Genomic DNA, 23,440 nt, shown 5'->3' with positions numbered 1-23,440 from the left:
AGATAGATAGATAGATAGATAGATAGATAGATAGATAGATAGATAGATAGATAGATAGATAGATAGATAGATAGATAGATAGATAAAGAAATATACCCACGTTTCTCCAATCCCTAAACATTCATCTAATAAATGTTTAGGGATTGGAGAAACGTGGATATATTTCAAGACCAATAGGGAAGAAACCAATATATTATCTGAAGATTAGAGAGGGAAAGTAGGTGAGATAATTGAGGTACAGTCTGCTGAATAAAATTGGAGTGGAAATAGGTGTTATTTGTAAAGAGGTAGGCTTTGGCAAAAAGAAAGCCATCACTTTGTCAGAGACTGGGAGAAAGGAAAAGAGTGAAAGATGATGTCAGGGTTTTGAAATGGAAGAGAGAGCCAGAAGCACACTCATGTGGAATATCCTCAGTTTTCAGTAAAGTAAGAGGTAAGGTCTTCAGCCAAGAAGGTATTGGGTCTGAGAGGGTAGACAAGGATTGGCAATAGCCTCTGAGGGTAGAGATAGTATCTAGTAAATGATAAATAGAAGATCAGAACCTGAATGAAGGAGAATTTCACAGAAGGGGAACCTGTGCGTTTTGTTTTTTTAATTTCTTGACTTGTTTGATCAGACAAGATGGTATTTTGGGAAGAGTGTGGACTTGGAAGTCAGAAGATTTGATGTGACCTTTGTAGGCATTGTGATACTTTTATTGAAATGTGAGATCCAGTTCTGAGACCAGTTCTGTTCTGTCTGGTATTTTCCTTTATTTAATAATAGATACAGCATCAGCAAGCATTTATTAGGCATCTACTATGCCCTAAGCACAGTAATGAAGGGGAAAACTGAAGTAGTCCCTGCTCTCAAAGAACTTCCAGTCTAGCTGGGCAGACATATACATATGTAAGTATAGACAAGGTATTAAGGACGTGAAGACCAGAGAGGGGCAGAATGGAGGATTGCGAAGATGCGAAAAACCTCATGTACAGAATGTTGGTACTTAAACTTATTGAAGGAAATTAGGAATTCTGAGATTCCAGAGGTGAAAGGAAGTGCATTTCTGGAATAGGAAGTAGCCAGTACATGGAGACAGAAAGTGGAATATCATGTATGAGGAACAGCAAGAAGAATGATTTACTTGGACCAGAGTGTGCTTACTACAGGAGAGTATTAGAAAGGTCGATTGGACGTGGGTGATAAAGGGCTTTAAATGGCAAACAGAATTTATATTTGATCCTAATGGTCTGGAGTTTCAGTAAGGGATTAACAAAGTCATCGGATTTGCTTTAAGGAAAATCATTTTGGTAGCTGTATGAAGGATGAATTGAAGAAAGGACAGAAACTTGAGACAGGGAGATCAAGTTAAAAAGTTGAATGATCTAGGAGAGAAATGATGGTGACTGAACTAAGTTGGACAGGGCATGGGACAGACACAAGAGTATATGAAAAGAGGATAAGAATATTGAACTACTTACCTCAAAGAGGCATTATGGAGATCAGATAAGACTATTATTTATTTTTTAAAATGATAATCTGAAATGTCCTTTAAATTTGTTTTTTGTTGCCCAGAAGGGAAAATAAAAGGTTATTTAAAATTTTTGGTAGAGCTTGCTTCTAAAAAGAAATTGTCCAGAGATTAAATGTTAAATCCTTTGTGGGAAGAGCACGTTTTTTCTTTTTACTTGTATTTTGAACATTGGTGCACCCAGTAAATGTTTGAATACATCTAAAGTTGAATAATTTACAGCTATATGTCTACTACTTCACTTTAGTCCCACTACATTATAATGCCGGGCTAATACCAGATAACATACTCTTTTAGGAAAAGTTTATAATTGTTTAGGTGTGGTGGGTTGTAAGTTTCAGTTTTTATGGTGGTTTTTGTTATTTTATTAAAAGGTTCTGGGAGCAAAATATTGGTTTGTAAAAGAAAATCCAAAATGGTCAGGTGATACTAAAGGTGGGTTCTGAAGGAAGAGGAACGATTTATTTAAACCAAAGGGGAGAAGGTAGAGGTCATTTTACAATGCCTTTGATATTACTCCACCAAGGACCCAGAAGTGAGAATGGTCTAACCTGTTTGAAGGACCATATTTTTATAAGTTGATTATTGTATAGTGTTGATTATTGAGGTTCTTGCACTGTCTGGCTACAAAGTTTAGATTTCCCTTCTAAATAATAATTTTTGGAGAATTTTGAACATCAGCAAAATGTGCACAAGTTGTTGCACTTGGAATGAGCAATAAAGATTAGAAGGAAAACTAGAGACAGGGAATCCAATTAGATTCTTTCCATTAGTAAAGATCTGATAACAGGAGGAATGAAAAGAAAGGAATAGATTTAAGTTATGGATGTGTAAATGTGGAATTCCATGTTCTACTAAATTTCTGCCTTGATGCCTTATATGTTGGTGACCCATCCAGCACTCCTGAAAACTGTTCAAAGAGAGGGCAAGGTTAACCAAATTGGGAATCATTGTTTTATTCCCTATTGCTTCTAGGTTATAACACAAAACTCCTTATCTTAGTTTTTAAGTTTTAAGGGGAAAAAAAGTAAAATACCACTTCTCTAAACTCTGTTCCAGCTAAACTGGACTGCTAGCTCTTCACTAAACTTCACATATCTCTACCCTCTGCATATTATTTATATCTGGAATCTCTAGCCTTCCAGAACCTTCTCTTCAAAGTTCAACTCAGGTATCATTTTCTCCTGTGATCTCCCTGCTCCCAAAAAGCATTCTGATATCTTCCTAGAGCATTTTCTTTGAATGACTTATCCGTCCTTCATCCCTCACTACCTTGATTTGGATGTATTTATCTTCTGTATCCTCTTCCCAGATAGTAAAAAAACAAAACCAAAAAAACAAACCACAAAAAACCCCCACAACAACAACAAAATAATTCTTTGGCATTGAGGATAATTTTTGGTCTTTGTGACCTCCCCCAGTCCCCAAACTTAATGAATATTTGTTGAATTAAGTTAATTGAACTGAATCCATTGAAAATAGTTTCTTTGTTAAGCATCCTCTGAAAAAACCACTTATGGGAAAAATGTACCTCACTCACAGTTTGCTATTTATGCACATGATGACATATTAAAGCAAGTCAGTTAGCATGTTTGGTAGTTTATAACCTTTCAAAACAAAGAATTCATTGGAGAAATTCATATTAATGAGGGCATAACATTTTATGTATATTGAGTATTTTATTATTGTTGGCTTTATATTTACTATATAGTATTCTATGGTGTGATTTAATACCCATTAGGGAAGGAAAAAAGAACATCTTTTTTAGTATGGAGTAGTGTTCCTTTTTTTGTTGTTGTTCACAAATTTTGACCTAAAACATGGAAACTACTATATTTTCTGATTGAAATAGGGGAAAAGCCCAATCTTACTGCTCGGGAGGGTTTTAGTCTAAAGAGTGAATATGTCTATCATTCATGTATCTACAAGGACTTTTGTATACTTAGATTTGGATAGGGCTTTTGCCCTGCTATGCCTGTCCCTACCTCCACCTCTGTAATGCCAGTTATGACAGCACACCTGAGAATTGCTGCTCTGATTTTTAAGGGTCTAATTACATAGTATAATGAACTCTATTCAGAACTAAACATTGTTCAATAAAGTTAAAGCTTAACATTCATAACAACATCCTTAAGCAAAACATTTATATATATGTATATATATATATATCATAACAGTATATTATGGCACATAGCATGTATCATTGCATTCAGTAGCATTCCTCAAAATACTTGTTTACACAATCAGGGGGTCCCAGGCTAGGGTCTTCCCTAGCACAACACATCCTTAAAGGGTAGCAGAAAATACCACACCATCCACCCCTAGGTAACTGTAAGAACTATCTCTTCTATACCAAATGTCCCAAGTCCTTTTTCATCTTGACTTGAGGTTGACTTCCAAATCCTATGGCTCTTCCTCTGTGAACTGACCATTCCTGTTTCTTACCTGGATTCACATGTAGGCAGCTGTCTGCTCCTGTTGCAAGTCTCATCTAACAGGGACTGATCCACTCCAGGTTCCTGCCTGCAGCTTCTACCTCTGGGAAAACAAAGCTTAATAGGGCAACAACATACTATACCAACACCACCATTTCAGTTCACTTCCAAAGTCCAGAGGCTCTATGTTAACAGCTCAATTAACTTTAACAGTTCTTAAAAGGGCCTTAAGCTAAGCCTCCTTCCTATGGGCAAGTTCTTGCCCTACAGCTCTATTTGCTTTTACAGCTGAGAAACTCCTTCAGCAAGTCTCTGTCATCAAAGGTCTCCTCCACACTCTTAGAGGTCTCTTCTCTTCATTTTCTTCTTCTCAGCGCTGACAGCTCTCTCGACACTGGCTCTCTCTCAATGTCTGCTCCCTCAACATCGACTCTCTTTAGATACAGTTCTGCTCAGCATCTGATTGGCTAGAGCCCACACGTACGTATCTGATTGGTTAGAGCCCACTTGCACATGTCTGATTGGCTCAACACAGACGCATGTAAGACTGAGGCTGGGAAACTGAATAACACATGCAGAAAAACAGCAAAAAAAAAATTCCTTCTCTGCTTGTAGTTACAACCTTTTTACCCTACAGAATGGCTTAATAATGTTGATGGATACTCTAATGGAAATGAAGAAGTATATGAAACCACCTGATTGGATCAGGAATTTTTAATCTGAAAAACATTAAGATGGTACAATATGAAGAAACACAGATTAGAGATCAGGAAAGATGAAAATTTCTGTAATAGATTTGGACATTGACACTTTGCATATTAACAGCTTTCATTATAGTAGTTAGTCATGCTTTTCCCAGAGTGCTTTATAAAAATAGAAAATTAATAAGAGGGGTAGAACACATTTTCAAACAGAACTAACCTTATTAGATTGTTAGGCCATGCTTTTACTATATGTAGTTGATACATTGGTAAACATAACTTTCCTATAATATAGATATTAAAAACTTAGTATTATACTGTTATGCTTTAATCTTGCATGCTTGCCATCTGTAAAATAATTTTTTTGTAGCTTGACCATATTGGCAGTACTATTAATATTAATCTTCTTTAAAAAGAAGGATGATAAAAAGAAGAAAAGAAAAAAATGAATAAAAATAGTACTTAGTTCTACATACAGAGAGGCATAAGACAGACATTGCCCTTAAGGGAGTTAATGTTATAATGGAAGAAATAAAACAAGGACATAGATGATAATAATATAAGACAATAGGTATAAATCGTTGCTGAGCTGGTGATAATTTTTAAAATAATCACACTTTCATCAAAAGCTTCAGGATCTTGAGGGAATCATAGTACCTTTCACATCAGTTTAGAAATATGAGTAGACTGTTTTCTTTCACAACATGACTTGACATGGAAATATGTGTATGTATAACCTATATCAAGTTGCTTGCTTTGGTGGGGGGGAGGGGAAGAGAATATTTGAAACTGAAAAATTTTTAAATATGAATGTTAAAAATTGTTTTTACGTGTATTTTGGAGGAAATAAAATGTTACATTTTTTAAAAATTAAAACTGACTAGAGGTGCTAATTGCAACATAATAAAATTTTGGATTTAAAACTTTAGTGACTATTCAGATAAGGTGCAAGATATATGAACTGATATTTTTCTTGGGATAAAGTTTAGGAGCTTGAGCAAAAATTGATTCTTTATTTTTTCATCTTTTTAAATGCTTGCTACCTAACCTAAGACCCAAAATATCCTTACTCCAACTTAACACATACTTGTTTTCCACTAAAGTTTGTTTAATAGTAGCTTATATTCCTATAATTAAGGTTTACAAAGCCATTTACATGTTAACTTGTTTAGATTTGATCTTTTGCCTTTAGCTTCTTGAAAAGCTTAAGCTGCTACTACTGAAAAAAGAACTTACACCTTTGTACTTTTCATATTCCTGTTGCGCGTGACTTTCTGAATTTTCATGACAGGCAGAGTTGTAGCATAAGACTTTTAATTCGGTTAAATTATTTAAAGTTGACATGTATAATTAATATTCAAATTAGTGTTTACATCCTGTCTGTAAATCTGAAAATCAGCCCCTCTTTTATATAGCTTATATATGATCACTAATATAATTTTTAAATAGAAATTAATTTCCATGTAGAAGAAATGATAAATGATTATAAACTGAAAAATACCAGTTCAGTTATCTTTGTAAAAAAAAAAGTATTACTAATAAAAGCAAGAATAGCTTTTTAAAATGTTTTTACTCCTTTTAATTTGTGAATTCAAGCTTTTTCTTCTTATTTGAAATAGTTTGAAATTTAAGACTTGGGTTGCAGTTAGTATTCCATTATCCTTATTAATTTGTAGCAACTATATTTTGCTAAAAAATGGTATTTTGACATTATATAAGTGACAATTTTATCTCTCTAGCCATTCCACTTAAAGGAAATTGCTGCCTTTTTTATAGAAAAATATTGAAATCAACCAGAACTAAGTTCCATAGAATGGTGCTTATTGTTTATTTCAAAAGTGAAGAGAGAATAAAGCCTAATCCTAGGCTTATGAGTCCTAAATTTATTATCTTTTACCCACACTAAACTGGATAACTAAACTCTCATTCCTCGTTTCTATCCTATCTAAACATGCAACAAGTTGAAATCACCTCACTTAGCTGATCACACAGCAGTAAGAAAACATCTGATATCTGTTGTGTGCTTGTTACAGTGCTAGATGCAGCAGGGACGGTATGATACATTCATTCCAGGCCCAGCAGGCAGTTGGCAGGTGCTGTGTTCAGGGCACAGTTGTAGGCCCTGGAGATACATGAGAAAAAATGTTCCTACTTTGTAGGAGCTGACATTCTCCTGGAGCTTCTCAATTCCTTGAAAGGTATGGGCCTTCTAATTGGGAAGATGTAAAGCCAGTCACAAGCAACTCCCCTGAGGTCTGCTGCTGTGAATAACTTTAAGGGTTTAATCTTATAGTTTAAAGAACTCTATTCAGCAATAAACTAAAACATAGCATTCAAGAAACTAAACATAATAGTCACAACAACATAACATAACAACTTATTACTACAGTGGTCACATAGTTTTAAATAAAACATATCATATCTTACAGTCATCTTTAAGGGGTAGCAGAAAATACAAATACCATCCACCCCTAGGTCACAATAAGTTACAATCTTCTCACTCAATACAGAGTAGCCAAAGTAGAGTCCTCTTTAATCTTGACTCCAGGCTGGCTTCCAAACCCCAGGCTCATCCACTGACCACTCTCAACTCTTGCCTGGATTCACATGGAGGCAGCTCTCTGGTTCTGTTCCATATGTCAGCTCACAGGGACTCCTCCACTCCAAGCTCTTTGCAGTTTCTGTTTCTAGGAAAATGAAACCTAACGGGCTACAACAATATGTACACACATTACCAGCACTATCATCTCAATTCACTTTCTGCCCGAGAAATCAACACAGAAAAACAGATAGGACTTCTGTCTGAGAAAGTAACACAAGTCAACAGACAGTGCCAACATCATAAACATTCTCCCTCAGCTCTGCCTGCTCCCAGTCCTGCTTGTGCTCTTATCTGCTCCCTCCTGTTCTACGCTTTTTGCAAGCTCCTCCCACCATGGGCTCCCATGTGGTTGCATTTGTCCAATTGAGGACAGGGAAAATCTTCAAACTCCCTCAGTCCTATTAAGAGCAATACAGTGTATACTATTTCCAAGCAAAGACTTGATACAATCAAAGGTGAGGCTCAAAGGCACTCAGCTAAAACTCAATCCAGAAAAACAGCAAAAAAAACTCCTGTTTTGCTTGCCATTACAGAAGATGAGCAACGCACGTGACATGACAAAACACTAATGAACCCCTGTCAAATGGATACAGTTTCATTAGATTCTTAAACCATTTTTGGATCTCCCTTTGGTGCATTGAATTGTTTTTATATTTTCACAGAAATATTTCTTGGCTAATATATGGTATCATTACCATATTGTGAAATAGTCCCTTTGTTACATGCAAAGTCTGAACAGATTCTTCCTACCCTAATAAACAGAATTCAGGTTCAGATGTTATCAGACCTCAGAAGTCACACTGGTGGAATGTAAATAAATAATAACATTTATTGAGGACAGGAAGAAACACAATTCAATTCAGTTTCCTCTTATATTTCAAAGCTATCAAAAGATGTAGCAAATTATTTTATGACATCTACCACTACTCAAGTTTTAAATTCCATTATATATAGGGTAGATTAAGTGGTCAAAGATGACAGAAGTACTTCATTTGCAAGAATATTGACGATAACACTCAGCAACTCTAGGGAGACAGTTCTCTCTTATCAAACCTCGAGTAACCTGCCAGATGTGCAGTCCCTCCCGAGGTGTGATTTCTTTGGTGGTTTGATGCTATAAAAGGGACTGTTGGCTGGGTGGGGGTGGGGCCAGTGTGTTTAGACTAGTCAAGTCTTCCTCCTGTCCCCTTAGTTTGTCCATCTGCATAATGAGAAGATTAGGCTACTTATTTCAGATCCTTTTCCTGCTTTAACACTTTGTTAAAGGATTGTAGATAAATAAGAAACAGCTCACTTCCTCTAGAAGTTTATCATCTTCTAGGAGAGGTAAGACACTTGGGATGTATTTTTGTGCTATTTTTGCACAGTGCTTGGCACATAGTAGGTGCTTAATAAATACTTGTCATTCACTTGATAAAATTACTTCTAATGCCATAGAGTGAAATACCATCAACCTCCTTTGGAAGCTGAGAGGAGGGAAAGGTCAAGATCACATGGTGGAGAGTATGAGTTATTTTGGTGGTCTGAAGACTGTGGACACCCTTCTCAGTATAATGGGTTTAAATGCATAAAATGAAATACATAGGATTACAGAGGAAATGATTATATTGAAAAATAGGAATCAAAATATTTTTAAAAGTTTTAAAAACCCACTCTAAGAACCTCCATTTAAAGAGGAAAGTGCTGATTTAGACAGATGATCCATATTTGATTATAGTGTTGATACTTTGCTACCAGAATAACTTTGGGTGAATCACTGAATCCCTTTAAACTTCCATTTGCAATTAAGGGGATTGGAATAGATGACCTAAAAATAATTTTGGTTCTACCTATGACCTAAAATAAATCACACAGCCTTTCTGGGTCTTCTTCCCCGTGGCCAAAGGGGGGGGGGGGGGCGGGGGGGGTTACATGTATCTAAGATCCTTTCTAGTACTAAATCATGTGATTCTAAGTGCATCTGCCCCTTTCCCTTCCCCCAGGTGTTTTGTATGTCCTGGGGGAAGGGTTGGAGTAGGTTGTATAGTTAGACTTTCCATCCTGTAAAAAAAAAAAAAACCTTGCCATGTCAGATATCGGGGCTGACATTTTTTTCCATCTCAGCAGCATAGAACCTTGCAATGCCAGATTATTTCTTATTTGTGATCTTAAGTCTGTTAAGCATTTATTTTTTGATAATTTTTCCCCCCTAGGCTATGGCTTGATATCAGAAAGCATTATTGTAACTCTCTTTAGTAGGTTTACTAATGACAGGTTACATTGAATGAAAGAACAGCATTAACTTTCCATTGAAGTACTAATACAGTAGCTCTATTCTATGCTGCTTTTTTTCTTACATTTTCTTTGTAAAGTAAAAAAATGCCTGAAGAGGCTAATATATTTATAATGCCAGTGTGATAGTCACAGTGCCCACAGGGGCTATGAATATGCTGGTGTAGTTGTGAATCACAAAATGTAACAGACTCTCCACATGGAAAACAGAACCAAAACATTTATTCAGATTCCAGAAAACTGAATCCCCAAACCAGAAAACCAAATCCATCATAGTAACCAGGAAGTTGGTACACATAACCAATGCAGCAAACATCAACATTCTCAAGTCTTCCCTCCTTCAGGCCTTCAAAACAAAACAGCATCCCTTAAGCAGAAGTGCCCCTCTCACTCATGCTAGCTGCTCAGCCTCCACACTGCTTGCTTTCAGCAGTTCTGGCTGTCCTGCTCCTTGCAGCTCTACCCTTTCAACAAGCTCTTTCCCCTCATGCTCCCTACCCCCCCTCCCCGGGCCATGTGATTACATTTGACCTATTAAGGGGCAGGGAAGATCTTCAAATTACCATTACTATTACAATATTTTACTTCCTTTTTCTTAAAACTATATGTACCTTTGGTTTGTGGAAATGAAACTAGTGCCTTTTTAAATTCTGACATTGTTGTTCACAGTCAGTATGTTAATACAGAGACTTTTGGAAAACCCTATATATGTTTTTTTGTTACTGGAATTGAGGAAGCATAAATTTTTTTTTTAACATTTTGGGCCAACATTATTAATGACTTCTCTATAAGAGAGTACTCTAACTGTATCTTTTAGTATGAGAAAACTGAAATAGTTGTGATAATCATTAAATTATTACAATGTTATATTTGAAATTCTGAAGTTGTACTAGATGTAGCATTTGGGCTTTGTGAAACCACCCTCTCTCCCCCACATAGGCTTATTTATACCCAGACACACAGTAATTTAGACTTAACTGGAAAAGGTTATGATTTAAAATTTTTTAATCTCATAGAAAAAAGCAACATTAATATTCATTAAAAAATCAGAAGATAGTTTACTTTACCAGACTTGTTTCTCTTGGTGGTTTTGTTTTTGTTTTCCCCCAAAAGTGCCTTTGTCTAATTCTTTTTCCAAGCTAACAGGAGCAGTAACTAACTAACCCCCAGGGTGACACAGATGAGTAATTTGTTATATAAAGTGGTGATGTTACTACACTTAATTCCTTAAGAAGTCCAGCATTGTTTTTCTTGACAGTGCCCATCTACCAGCGAGTTATGCTGAGGAAGATTCTTGTATTAAGGTTGGTAGAAGGAGGGGCAGCTAGGTGACACAGTGGATAAAGCACCGGCCCTTAGAAGGACCTGAGTTCAAATCCAGCTTCAGACATTTGATACTTACTAGCTGTGTGACCAAAGGCAAGTCTCTTCACCTCAATTGCCTTGCCAAATATACAATAAAACAAAGATTTCTAGAAGGAAGGTATTAAAAAATGTAACAGGAAAATGGAAGATATACTTGAACTTTGTTGGGTTTTATATATTATACACAATAAAACTAATGCTATTCAGTAATACCTCTGTCAATGAAGAGAATGTTTTCCATCCACATATATTGTTATCAGAAACTTAGCAGAGGTAGAAGTCATAGACCATTCAGGATATTTGCAGGACATCAGATTAGGAATGGGGTGGGAAATAAGTAAATGGAACTAAAATATTGTGTAATGCTAAAATAAAATGATTTCACATGTTGTAGACTATATGAAATGGTGTTTTTAATAGGAATTTTAATGTTTAGCATTTATTTTGACACTCATTAATGTAGTAAGGTAAAAACAATACAGCTGTACCTACCTGTGTATTATAGTTAGCACTGTGTTTTACTTCATAGTAGGCTCTTCGTAAGTAATCAATATACTTGTTAAGTATTGGAGTGCAGCATCTCCTCTGCATAGGCAGAAGTGTTAGCTTATCTGAAAGTATACGAGTCAACCAGCGTAGCAAATTAAACCACCTGCTGATGACCTAAAGATGAAGAGACCCTCGAAGATCAGGCTGCAGCTCTCTACTGTAGCTGGAAGTGAATGTTCTTCCTTAGGTAACAACCAGGATACAGTTAGATATGGAGATGACCAGGAAAGAAGAGATTCACCTGTTCTCACACTTCCTTAACAGTTTTATTACCACTTCTGTCACAGGAAGATCCTATGTTAAAGGAGTTTTGTTTTCAGAAGATTTGACAGTTGAAATATCTGTATATAATTATATTAGAAAACAATAATAATTGGGGGGGGGGAATCGCTTATAAACAACAATAAATGGGTTAAAGTTATTTTCCAGACATGACAAAACTGTTACATGAAATATTTTAATGTGACTTATTGTATTTTAGGGGTTTTGCTCACTGAATAGATTATTGATTTATTACCACCAAGCTGTACATTTATTCATATTAAGTCTGTCAATGCAGGCATAAGGTTCAATAAATATTTGTGGATTGAATGAAACTTGTCCCTTTTTTTCTAAGTTTAAAACTTCTATTTTCTTCCTTTTCATCTTTCATTCTTAAGTGACTTGGTGATTGTAGTAATTATGATGCCCAGTAGGGCAGTGTCTGAAGCAAACTGTTTGAACAGATGTTATTGCTATTTCCTCACCACCTTGTCCCTTTTATGAGTGGTCATAATGGTCAAAATCCTTTGCTAGGCTTGACATTAATTAGAAATTCCTTGTCTCCTGTGACATAGTTTTCTAACTTCCCAGCCTCTGACTAAGATTCATGAGATTCTTTCTCTTTTTTTCGTCTTTTAACTGGATATCCATTCCCCAAGGCTCTGCCCTTGCTCTTCCTCTATAGTCCTTTGAGGGCCTCATTTTGCTTTCAGCTTTCATCCTCTTCATGACATCTACAGCATTAGCCCTCAGATCAAATTCCTTGTTTTCCAGATGCTTATAGGCTGTCTCTGTTGACTTCAAACTGTTTCAGCCAAATGTATCAGATGAAAATGTATTGTACTAGTTACTGAGGATACAAAGGAAAAAAAAATAAATGACCCTTACCCACAAGGAACTTATAGTCTACTGAGAGATACATAACATTTAAGTAGCCTGGTACTATGAGAAGAACATTGGCCCCGAGACCAAAACCAAGCTTTGCTCATTATTTCTGTAATATTGTGCAAGTTGCTTAATCTCTCAGCCTCAGTTTCCTCATCTGTACTAGGAGAGGATTGAACTACAGGGCCTCTAAAGTCATTTTAAACTCTGGAATGATGATCTTATATAAACAGAGAAATATATAAAAGATAAATGGAAGGTGAGCTTATCATTTCTTCTTATCCTAACCCTCAAAGATAGTCACTGGCTCTACCTTTTTCAGTTTTCCTTTTTATGAGAAGCTTCACTACTACCTTATGTCTCTGTACTCTTTCACAACACTTGCAGATTAATTTTTTTTTAAATGAGAGTTCCCTTGGGTTTTGTTTTTGTTTTGTCTTTTTGGAGGGGGGAAGGCAGGGCAATTGGGGTTAAGTGACTTGCCCAAGGGCCTAGTAAGTGTTAAGTGGCTGAGGTCAGAGGACTCCAGTGCTGGTACTCTATTCATTGCACCACCTAGCTTCCCTGAGTTCCCTCGTTTAACCCCAGTTAAGTACAAATTCCTCAGCTTGGTGTTTTAATTTGTCCACTGGGTTCCGACTTGTCTGTCAGCCTTACCTCACCTAACATAAAACTTCTGTTTCATTTAGATTTAACTCCTTAATGTCCGCTATAAATATCTTGTTCATTCCTGTTGCTTTGCCTGGGCTATACTTCATTTATTCAAATGAACAGATGTAAAGCATTTGTAAGTAGGTTTTAAAAATAAATCCTTTCCTATCAACCCAAATCTGATACTCATAGAAGAGCACCAAAACAAAAAAACAAAAACAAAAATGGAGTGCTGAGTAGTGTTCTAGTATTGGGGACACAAAACCAAATGAAGTAGTTAGTCTCAGGTCGTCTGGGAATCCCAGGCTAAAGCACCTTCCTTCAAGAAGACTTTTCTTATTACTTGAACCAAGAGTCGTCTCTGTTGTTTCTGAAGTCCTATAGCATCGAGAGTTGCCAACACACAAACTCATGATTTATCTGTAGTCTTTTTCTGTTTTTTCAATTTATTTGTGTGTATGTATGTAAATGTAGATATCTTTGCAACTAGATCGTTGCTTCATAGATTTAAAGCTGGGAGAGACCTTAGTTAAACCTACTCTTATTTTACAAATGGGAAAAAAAAAAGTGAGAGACTAAGTGACTGCCTGAAGGTCACATGGCTTTGTTGTTGTTCAGTCGCTTAAGTCTTCTCCAATTCTTTGTGACCTTATTTGATTTTTTCCCCTCATAGATACTGGCAAAACCAGGATGACAAGCATATTGGAAACAAGATCTCTGTTTTCAAAAAAACAGATTTTTTTTTTGTAACTACTTCACAGTGCTTAGCACCATGTTGAACACACACAGGTCCTTAGTATTTTATATTAAACAATTCAAATGACCCAGGTTCTGATATGTGGAAGAGGAAGCTTAGTGAATTGTTAAAACACGGGGTATAAAGGTCCACGTAACACAATCAAGCATGGTGTTCAGCATAAAAATACCATCATAAAATAAATTTAATTCAATTAAAGCATGCTTGTTAAATCAGTGATGCTATAGATGTCAGAGGTTTAGAATACTTAAGTCATAACTCTCATGAAGGAAGGATTTTAATCCAGGGACTGTGTGTCAAGTCTTTATAAACTCCTTTGTAGTGGAAAGCAGTAACAGCCTCCCATAGGTCATGCCACCACCAGGCGAAGCTGCTGCTATATGTTGACCTGGCTTTTTTCACAGGGCAGTTGGGGCCCAGGCCACAAAGCCCATAGATTGAGGAGAGAAGAGAATAAATGATGAAAGCTTTTTTCTCCTGAAACATGCACCTATTTATCTGCTCTACAACTCTGACTGCTGTACCAAAGACTGGTTTTATGAATAGACATCTTCTACAGACCCTATTACCTGTCATTTTATCATAATGGCTTATTTTTTTTTAAGATTTCCCTTCCCCCATTTGATGATCTCTTTTTAAAATGCATGAACCCTTGAAAATGCCTTTGTCACTTATTAAACACTAATGGGGTTTGGGGTCAGTTGATAGGTAACTATGAACAGTAATGGGGACAAAGTATAGGTTTTGGAATGAGGCTAAAGTGTCCTGGGATAGTGACTACTAAGAGGAAAAAAAAGTCTCAAAAACTGAGAAGATGGAGAGATAATTTAAAAATTTTTGGACTGCCTGAGAGCCATGACCAAAGTAAGAGCCTGGAAAGCATCCTCCAGGAAGTTCTCAAAGAAAACTGCCCTGATGTTTTAGAATGAGAGGGCAAAATAGAGGTTGAAAGAATCCACCGATCACCTCCTGAAAAAGATCCCAAAAAGAAAACTCCTAGGAATATTATAGCCAGGTTCCGGAATTCCCAGATTAAGGAGAGAATATTACAAGCATCCAGGAAGAAACAATTTGAATATTGTGGAAACACAATCAGGATAACCCAGGATCTGGCAGCTTCTACACTGAGGGATCAAAGGGCCTGGAATGTGATATTCCGGAGGTCAAGGGAGCTGGGATTAAAACCAAGAGTCACCTACTCAGCAAAACTGAGTATCATGTTTCAGGAGAAAATATGGTCATTCAGTGGAATGGAGGACTTTCAAGCATTCTTGCTGAAAAAACCAGAGTTAAATAGAAAATTTGACATTCAGAAACAAGAAGCAAGAGAAGCATGAGAAGGTAAACAGGGAAAAGAAATCATAAGGAACTTATCAAAGTTGAACAATTTTTTTTTTAAAGCAATTGGGGTTGAGTGGCTTGCTCGGGGTTGCATGGCCGGTTGTTGTTTCTGGGTGTGGTGCTGGGTGTCTGGGCCCGGATTTGATCTGGGTCGTCCTGGTACTGAGGCCGGTGCTCTTGCTCGCTGAGCCACCTGGCCAAAGTTGAACTATTAACATTCCTACATGGAAAAACAATAATTGTAACTTATGAAACTTTTCTCAGTAGTTGAAGGGATTAGAAATATATATATATATATATATATATATATATATATAATATGTCTTTATATGAGGGTATGCGAGCATATGAATACATATGTGAATGTGTGTATATACGTTTACAGGTATACATAGATAGAGGGCACGGGACCAATTTAACAGGAAGGGATGATACTTAAGAGGTGAGAGGAATATAATGAGAGGAGATGGGGAGAGACAGAGTGGGGCAAACTATCTCATACAGAAGAGGCAAGGGAAAATGGTTACAATGGAGGGGAAGAATAGGAAGGCAAAAGGGAATGGGTCAACCTTATTCCTATTGAATCTGGCTTGAGGAGGGAGGGAAATATACACTAAATAGGGGATCTCACCCTCCAGGAGAATAGGGGGGGAAGGGGATGTGAGGGGGGATGATGGAAGGGAGGGCAGGCTGGGGGGGAGGGAAGTTGGAAGCACCCACTTGTGAAAAGGGACAGGATCAAAGTAGAGAATAGAACAAGTGGCAGGTAGGATAGGAGGGAGGGAAATATAGTCAGTCTTTTACAATACATCTACTATGTTATTGTTTTGCATTAGCCGCACACGTACAACCTATACTGAACTGCTTGTCTCCCCAGTGGGGGTGGGTGGCAGGGGGGGAAGGGAATGAATCTGGAATTGAAAGTTTTAAAATCACATATTCAAAAATATATATATGTGTGTGTGTATATATATATACTATTATTAATACCATCTTACATGTTATTAAGAAAAAAAAGATATACAGGCACTGAGGCATAGAGATCCACTGGAAAAGTTGTGAAACGGGTATGGGAGAAAATATGGGAGAGAGCAGATTGGAGGTGGGGATATCATGTGGGACTGCTGTTTTGGGGGGATGGGTGGGGGAAAAATGGGGAGAAAATTTGTAACTCAAAATCTGGCGGAAACGAATGATGTAAATCAGAAGTTAATAAAGCATTAAAAAAAAACTGAGAAGATGCCAAAGTCAGAATATTCTTGAATGGTTTTAAAGTAAGATCACACTGCACAAAATCACTTTGTATGTGGACATGTGCTATGGATATAGCCAGTCTGTTAAATGATCTTGTTCAAATGGGTCTAGTGGTAGTAGAAATAAGTGGAAATAGTGGCTAATTCTTAGGGAAAATTACCAAAAATGAGCAATTTTAATTAGTAGATGATCAATTTTACAAATGTTACACATTTAAGGAAAATAATAGGATGAAAACATGTGATGTTGAGTTAGGTTTCAAATAATAGTAGGAGGAAATTGTTCCTAACTAATTTGACATAAAATAAATTAAATGAGCCACTGCAATAATTTTGTAACCGTTTTAATGGCAGGAAAGAATGGAAAGAGTAGTCATTTTGTTTCTCTCATTCTTTACATAGCAAAACCATGAAATGTTGATGGTCTTTGCCTTCCTATTGCTGTACTTCCCCAATTAATTAAACTTTGAACATGAACATTCCATTTAAGGGGTATAATCTTTTATTCAGCTTATTGCAAGCTACATTTATGCCTAGAACCTAACTCTGTTCAGTGTCAATCATTTGTATTTTGATGGATTGAAACTTAGGATTTTCAAGTAGAGAGAGTAGCAAAAGAACTTCCTAACTCTATCGTCTTACTGTAGGTGCACTGGAAGAGCCTGGCTTTACAAGCATGAAAGACAGATCATATCCACCAATAGTCACTAATCTTCTGTATGTATAGAGGTTAAAATTGTTATTGTAATTTTATAATAACAAAACAAGGCCTAATTAGAATTGTTGGGAAAATAGACTGTTTCTGTAAAATTAAAATTTTCAGGATCAAGTGAGTCATAATTAAACCTTTATGCAGAAATCACTACAAACCTGAATAGCTCTTTCCATGAGGAATTTTGATGGTTAGGACCATTCATTAACCAAAATACATTTACTCAGTGTAAATCATCATTATTTGATCCTTATCTTAAAACAGTTACCAGCAGTCAATATGTGATTTACTAATTGGAAGATAGATTCTTTTTATTTTATTTTAAAAGATTTTGAACATAAAAACAGCAACTAAATGAGCACTTTATAAAAGAATAGAGGAGGGTTTTTTTTAAGTAGTTAATAAATTCAACATACTACTTTTAAAATCTGTTTACCTTTTATTCCCTCTTGCTTCCGTTCTACAAAAATGTCTGTGATCTCTTCCTTTATCTTTTTGTCGACTGTTTCCTGACCTCCCCTCCACTCCTAACCTCCACCTGTCCTCCCCCGCACTTCCCACCACTTTCCTTCACAATTGAGAAAATAAAGAAAAAAATTTCCCATCGGCTGTGTCCAAAAAATGTGTGACCATCATTCTGACACCAGAGTCGATCTCCCCATTATCAGGAGGTGTGTAGCATACCTCATCAGTCCTCTGGAATTAGTGTTAAAAGACAGATTTTCTACCAAGTTATTCAAATTTGTTCCTTTTCCTAAGCATCTCTTGCCCTGACTACTCTCTTTGAAATATTCAGATGCCTATAGCTCAGTCCCACTAGGTAGGTTCTCTGTTTGCCAGATCTAACATAGCTCACACTGTGCTCTACACATGATAAATACTTAGAGTTGACTGTTTGACTTGAATCCATCAGTGACCGAAAGTCTTTCATGTTCATTTGTTCCCTTAACCACAAAATGCCAACTGAAGTAAAGGGAACAGAACTTACAGCTTTTCTCTGCTACAGTCATATTTGAAGGAGTCATAGGGGAGATAAAATCTGGGAAGACTAGTTCACCGTTGTTCTAATTAGAACTTTGGGACTGATTTTTTCTACAAGCCTTTACATATTTAATTTTAGCCCTTGCTGGTATCTAATAAACACTTTCATAATGAAATAATTTTATAATTTCAGAGCCATCATCTGACATTCCCTTTTCCAAGCTACCTTCATACTTTCCTCTATATCTATCTCAGTTATCTTTCTTCCTTTAATTTCCCCTTCCTTTGAGCTCACCAGAAAACGAGGGGGTCCATCCCCACCCCCACCCCCCATTGTTAACAAATATCACTTTTATCCCATTTAGTCATGGCATGTATTGAAACCTGGCTTTTACTTCATCTCCTGCCTTCCTCTACAATACTGACTGCTGCTTCTCACAATGGACACGAGTCCTAGGAGTGGCAGTACTTTATAGACTACTAGTCCTGCTTCTAGCCTAACCCTCACAGCCATCCCCACCAACTGCCACCCACAAAGTAGGCAAGCCAGCCTAGCAGAAGTAGCAGGGCACTCCTAAGAATAGTCAGGAGTCAGCATGCATCAGGTACATCAAACCACCACTACCACTTTGACTGCCATTTCCACTCAGATATTGATGAGGATAGCCCAGGACCCTGAGCCTTGGGACTAGCCATGCTTCCCACTTTACCCAGTGCCCCAGCCATCACCCAGGGAAGTCACCCCAGTGGAGATACAGTCTGGCAGCTGCTCCTGCACTTACTGCTGCCATATCTAATAATGATCCAGAAAAGAAAGCTCTTGCCATCAAAGGCCTTGGCACTCTCAAATCATCCAGTATCAGAAACTAGTTCATTTTTTCATTGGAAATGACATTAAAGAGACATTAAAATCTGCTTTTCCACTGTACCCTAACAATCATGAAATTTGCAGCTGAAATCTTCCATATGTGTTATCTCCCCATTAGACCATGAGCTCCTTGAGAGCAGGAATGGCCTTTTCTATTGCTATCCTCAGCTTCTTGACACAGGGCTTTGCATATAGTAAGTTCTTAATAAACATTTCATTCATTCACCTACTACTCATAGGACCCTAAAAAGGTATGGTCTTTGTTCCACATCATGTGCTATTTCCACACTCTGTAGCCATTTTTACTTAACACCTGACTGAAGTTTGTACCATCAGTTGTCACCTTTCCACATTCTTATTTGATCATCTACCAACCTCTAGGACATTCTCCTACTTTCCTCAGTGTCTTTGGCACTCGATTTATAGTCCTTTTCACCCCAACACCTGCCATCATTCTTGGTGATTTCATTATTTGTATAAATGGCCCAGCTCCTCAAGTCTCATAACATCTAGCTCTCTCTCTACTTTGCCACCCTAGACCGTAACATTGCTAGAAACTTGCACTGCCAAAATCCAGAACTTTGAAGTTCTCTTTTCTGATCAGTCCTACCAATTCTTTCTCCTCCAGTCTTCTGAACTTGTTCTTTCTTATCATTGTAACTTCTGGCTGTTGTTCATCCTTTGTTCTTGAAGACCAGTGACATCAACAGGGTGATGTCTTAACTTGCAAGTGAATTGGATTTAAGTGAGGCAGAGCTGTGCAGAGTTATCATCCTCACCCTCTACAGAGTCATCAGGGCCTAGTGGCAAGATAGAGGTCAAGATGACTTGGCAACGGCCCCTGGTGCAGTGGGAAACTGTGGGAGCCTTTTTAAGCTAAGGTCTTCGTCAGGATTCAGTTTATCTGAGGCAGTGTCCATTTGGTAGTTAAAGGCTAGATAAGAATTGAGGTAAAAGATGACCTAGTTTACCAGACCTTAGCTTAAAAAGGCCATGGCCTCCCACTACATCCAGGGCCGTTACCAGTCATCTTGACATATGCCTTGCCACTGGACTTAAATGACTTTTTGGAAGGAAGAGTAAGGCTGATGATTGTACAGTTCTGCCTCACTTAAATCCAACTCACTTTCAAGTTAAGACATCACCCTGCTGATGTCATTGGGTATCTTCAAGAACAAAGGACATTATAATAACAATGATTTATGGTTCATCAGACTCTCCATATCCTCCCAATTTATCCCTGTTTTGATTGTACTTTTGTAGCTGTACAGCCATTTCAACAAGACTCTCTTAACCTAGTTTCAAGTTTCTCATCCCTTTGTCCTTTATCCAGCCCTTATAATTCTGTCTGGATCATTTCCACCTCTCAACCTCCTCATCTCAGAATTTTAACTCCTTTTAGTATCTGGTCTTTAGTATATTATTCATATGCTACTTACTCTCAGAAGCCTTCCTTGAGTCTTTATTCCTTCCCCCCTCCCCACCAGTCAAAAGAGATCTCCTCTTCTTCAAATTTTCTTAGAAAATATTGGATCTTGTCTATTCCTTTAATTACATTCTACCTGCATTATGTATGTATATATTATATTCTTGCATTAGATTATAAACCCCTAAAGAACAGGGACTATGTCATTTTTCTTTCTCGGGCTGCACGGTGCTTTACACATGATGCATAAAGTTTGTTGAATTTAGAAGAAATGAGTGTCATGGGTAGGATAGGAAATATAAAAAGGAAAAATTGCTTTTAAGACAGGGTGATGAAATGAACAACAAAAAAAAGAGTGAAATTGTTGGATGGGAGAAAATTAGGGAGTGAATGCAAAGTGGGTAGGGTAGCCAAGAATAGATGGATGAGTTTGGAAGAAAAGGAAATATTTAGATGGAATAAAGAAAATTGTTTTTGTTTAAGTAGAAATAGATGGCTGATAATAATATAGTAATAATAATAGCTAGCATTTATGTAGCTAGAATCTGAGTCAAATCCTCCAACTTCAGGCCCAGTGCTCAATATGTTATGCCATCTGGTGCCTGATTACAAGGTGAATGATCAATAGAAGAGGATAGGGCAGGGAAATAAGACAGGAATTGATATCAAAAAGAGAAGGAAAGAAGAAAGGAAATACAAAGAATAAAAAGGCTATATATAAAGTTTATGTCCTTTCAAAGTTAAACTTACAAAAGAAATACAATTTTTACTGTGCCTTTTATAAAAATCATTCTTGTTAATACAACCCTGCATGAAAAAATATTATTGTCCTACATAGGATGTATTTTGTATAATTATGATTAGTGTTAAAAGTCCTTTTTTGTTTCCAACCTGGTAAATTGTGATTTATTTGAATTTCTTAGCTGGAATGTTATGGAGTCATTTAAATTGTTTTGTCTCTGTGATACAGAAATGAAATTTTATTTCTTATGTTGGTATTAAAGATGGGGACTAGATCTGTGAGTTCATTAGTATAGAACATTCTTTGACAAGAAAACTCCCTTTACTAGTTCTGGGTGGCACCTTTTCTGCAATTTATGATCTTAGATTGTTGCCTAGAGCAGAGATGTCAAAACATACGGCTCCCGAGGAGGCCAAACCAGAGTAAACTGTGAGTGGAAAGTCTTTAATAAAACAAAAATACATAGATAATATTACATTCTAAAAATAAGTCATTATGTGGCCTTTATGTACTATTTAGTGGACCCTGTTTCCAATTTATTTTGACTCCACTTGCCCATGGTTACACAGCTAGTATTTATTGAAGTTGGTATTTTAGCTCAGTGGCACAGTAGATAGAGTGCCATACCTGGAGTCAGGAAGGTCTGGTCTCAGACACTTACTAACTGTATGACCCTGGGCAAATTACTTAACTCTGCCTCAATTTCCTCATCAGTATAGATTGATCTGGAGAAGGAATTAACAAATCCCTCCACTTTGCCAAGAAAACACTACATGAGGTAGAAAGAGTCAGACGTAACTGAAAATGACTGAACAACTTCCAGCTCCTAGTGCCAGCTCTTTTAAGAGCCTCAATGTCAAACTGCATAAACCTTATATATTATTTATTTATTTTAATCTAGTATTTTATTTTTCCCCAGCTTCATGCAAAAACAATTTTTAACATTTGTTTTTAAAAGTTGGGAGTTCCAAATTTTCTCCCCCCCACCAAAGCAAGCAATTTAATATGTTATACATGTGTAGTCATTTAAAACCTATCCATAGTAATCATGTTGTAAAAGAAAACATAGACCAAAAAAACTCAAGAAAAATAAAGTTTAAAAAATGTGCTTCAGTCTGTATCCCGACACCATCAGTTCTTTCTCTGGGGATGGATGGCATTTTTCTTCATAAGTCCTTCAGAGTTGTTTTGGATTGTTGTATTGCTGTGAATAATCCAAGTCATTCACAGCTGATCATCTTATGATATTGCTGTTACTTTGTACACAGTACATTTCTCTTTACATCATCCCATGCAAGTCTTTCCAGGTTTTTCTGAGAATGTCTTGCTCATCATACATAACCTTATATATTATTAACCCTAGTAATTGTAACCACAGTATTTTATGGCACCAGAACCTAACTTTAGTCATTAAGGTAAAGTATTTTTTAACTGCTGGCTCAGCATATGTTAGTTTCTTCCTTATTTCTGAAGTACATTTGTTGAAAATTATTTTATTTACGTTGGGTTCACATTTAGAAGTTGACATTGAATGTGAATGCCTGTAAACCAACTCTCCATCTTTACCTTGTTAGAATTAAATTTAACAACTTGCAGTTAATAGCTTATTAGCATGTCTAGTTTTTCCAAACCTTAGCAATAATGTAGGTAGTTGTGTGATCTTTAATAGAATGAGTTGGTAGATATTATTGAATGAGGCCCACAGATGATCCAACTCTTATGTATGGTTGGAATCTGTATCTAATAAATGAATTTCTTCTTCTGATCCTATTCTTGAAGAATAGTCTTGTATTTATTTTGGTTTTGGAATTATTATTTTACTTTTTAAGTTTGGCTCACAATTTAAATCAGAAATCTCTCCATATATAAAAATGGATGTTATTTCATAACATATTTCATAATTTCTCATCTGCTCTTAGAATTCTTAGCTTTCTTCCCAACCTCCTATGGGGAAGCCTTTCCTGTTCCCTTGGTTTGTTCTCAATTTTCTCCTTTCCCTGTGGTAAAATTCTTTCACTCTTTCCGATTCTGAATAGACAGCCATTTATGATTCTGTTATGAAATAGAGCTGCCCTCTTCCCAAACATTATCTAGTGTAAGGAAAGCAGTGTGATTCTTAAGGGCTTCCC

At 36.7% G+C, this 23,440-nt stretch overlaps 1 protein-coding gene across 4 annotated transcripts in view; it reads left to right on the top strand.

The window, feature by feature from the left end:
- Nucleotides 1–23,440, top strand: part of EPC1 (enhancer of polycomb homolog 1) — a 102,550-nt gene that overhangs the window by 46,292 nt on the left and 32,818 nt on the right. The window lies entirely within an intron of this gene.

The sequence above is a fragment of the Petaurus breviceps genome, unplaced genomic scaffold, assembly GCF_028583685.1.
Source record: "Petaurus breviceps papuanus isolate PSGF00001 unplaced genomic scaffold, PetGlider_PUasm1.0 178, whole genome shotgun sequence".
In the NCBI taxonomy this organism is placed as follows: Eukaryota; Metazoa; Chordata; class Mammalia; order Diprotodontia; family Petauridae; genus Petaurus; species Petaurus breviceps.
The sequence above is the reverse complement of the archived record's forward strand: the minus strand, read 5'-3'. Positions and strand labels throughout refer to the sequence as shown.